General features: G+C 40.5%; 1 pseudogene; it reads left to right on the forward strand.

The window, feature by feature from the left end:
- The first annotated feature begins 868 nt into the window (after positions 1–868).
- LOC110306254 overlaps positions 869–2,504 on the forward strand; it is a 3,371-nt pseudogene continuing 1,735 nt past the window's right edge.

Genomic DNA, 2,504 nt, shown 5'->3' on the forward strand with positions numbered 1-2,504 from the left:
GTGCCAACTTCTCATGGACCGCAAGAAAGCATGACTTTGAAAAAGGGAAACAATTCTGAGATTTTAAACTGTTCATGGACTATCAGTTCCTTATTAAAGGCTGGTTTTGTTGTACAAAATTTATTGATGTTCAGTTCTATTTTATTTTGCCTTCAAAACTGACTGATCAAAAAGTAAAAAAATAAATAAACTTTTGTGTATTGCAAGAAAAAAGAATATTAAAAATTTTAAAAAAAAACTTCATTATCCCTTCAAATTCTGAAATATTTTCTAAAGAAATAAAAAAGTCAGACTTGAGGTAATGTGATAGGAATGTTTTTACATTTTCTCAAATATTTTTCAAAATATAGAAAGTCATCCATCAAGGGCCTTGGGAGACAAAATTGAGTGGTATATTTTAGAAAAGTTAAGTTGGTACCCTGGCATGAGAAAACTGTAGTTAATATAGAACTTTAGAGGAAAGTTGAAGATATTCTGAAATGTGGCTTTGCAGGAGACTTAGAAAATAACAGTTGTTGGATGAAAGAAGGTCAAAAGACAGAAAGATGTCTCAGGCTCTATGACACCTGTAGTGTAGAGAAAAAAATGTTTGAATATGAAAGGGCTGTTTTCACATTGCTCTTGTTTTTCCCAAAGCTCTGCAAGGGAGGTTGTATCATCCAAATTTCTGAAGATATTGAGGTTCAAATAGTTTAAATAATTTATCAATGTTCAGATGCTACATCCTATTAGGTAAGAGTAATAAAAGCATGGCTGGTGAATACATTTTTACTTTTTAATTTAGAATTTCTTCCTGCTGGATGCTCTTGAAGGAGTGGACACTGAGATTTGGGTGTGGACAAACTTCCTTCTCATAAATAATTGGTCCATGGCCTTGAAATTCTATAATACACATGAGAAGGGGGTGACCCACATAAGGTACAACATAAAATCAATACTGAAAGAAAAGATAACCTCCAAATATAGCCCAAAATTAAATGAACAATATGGTAAAAAAAAAAAATAGCCCACCAGGGGATCCATCCCATAATCAGCCACCAAACGCAGACACTATTGCATACACCAGCAAGACCCTGATATAGCTGTCTCTTGTGAGACTATACCACTGCCTGGAAAACACCGAAGTGGAAGCTCACAGTCAGCTATTGGATGGAACACAGGGCCCCCGATGGAGGAGCTAGAGAAAGTACCCAAGGAGCTAAAGGGGTCTGCAACCCTATAGGTGGAACAACAATATGAACTTACCAGACACCCCAGAGCTCATGTCTCTAGCCGCATATGTAGCAGAAGATGGCCTAGTCAGCCATCATTGGGAAGAGAGACCCCTGGTCTTGAAATGTAAATGAAGAAAATACCTAATAAAAAATGGAAAAAGGGAAAAAATAGCAATGCCCAAAACATAAATAATAGGCCAGGTAGGAAAACTGGATCCAAGGCTACAGAATGGGGGTGGGAGGGAGCAGAAAAGAACATTCAAAATGGAGGAGAGACATTGTATAGTTATTCAAATTCAAAGTAAATCACATTTTAAGGTCCTGTAACTCTAAAAAAAAAAAGAAAGAAAAAAGTATATGATGCCAGGATTAGGGGTAAATATGGATCAAGATTTATCAGTTAGGAGATAACTGCAAACTTTTGGCACTGTCAGATATGACGATGCCATAAAGGTAGACAAGGAAGTGATGCCTCTGCCATGAACCAACGGTGAGAGCACCAACCAGGGGCTGAATGAGCCCTCTAAATGCAATATCTAATGCACAAAGGATGGAGCTGACTTTACCAAGTAGCATGGTGTCCCTCTGAACCCTTGCCATCAGAAATATGTCAGTGTTGAGGCCTCACTGATGGAGATCTTGACGTGCAGAACTGTCAGTATGTAACTAAAAAAGGCTTTGGATGGTGTCTACATGGCTCTGAGTGGCCATCCCATCTACCTTGAAGGACCTTGCTGAAGCCCAACATGGTCACGCTCTTACTCAGAAATTTTCCAGTGAAGAAATTGCCACAGCAACTGTTGTGAGACTCATTGCACTGTACCCTTTATGGTCCCTGGTATCACATTCCTGTCTAAAGGGCACATTGAGGAATAGGTCTCCATCAATGTCAGTGCTATCAACAAGTGCCCCCTGCTGAAGTAATTGGCCTTGACTTTCTCCTATGGCTGAGTCCTGCAGGCCTTTGTTCTAAAGGCTGGAGGCAGGAAGGAGACCCTGAAGGCTGGCCAAGAGGAGTACAGGAAGGAGCCCTAGCCAAATGCCCCTCTTGTCAAGGAAAGCACACCCCAAGTGGTAAGTCCTGCCTATAGCCAGTGAGCCTTCATCTCTGACACCAAGTCTACTGAACAGAGGTGGTCTACAACTGTCTGGTCAACTCCAGGCCTCTATATACCCACTTGCCCTTGAAAGGGAGGCCTCTATCAGCCTCCAAACGCTGACACCATTGCATACACTAGCAAGATTTTGCTGAAAGGACCCTGATATAGCTGTCTCTTGTGAGGCTATGCC

Source organism: Mus caroli, chromosome 2 (assembly GCF_900094665.2).
Source record: "Mus caroli chromosome 2, CAROLI_EIJ_v1.1, whole genome shotgun sequence".
NCBI classification, from domain to species: Eukaryota; Metazoa; Chordata; class Mammalia; order Rodentia; family Muridae; genus Mus; species Mus caroli.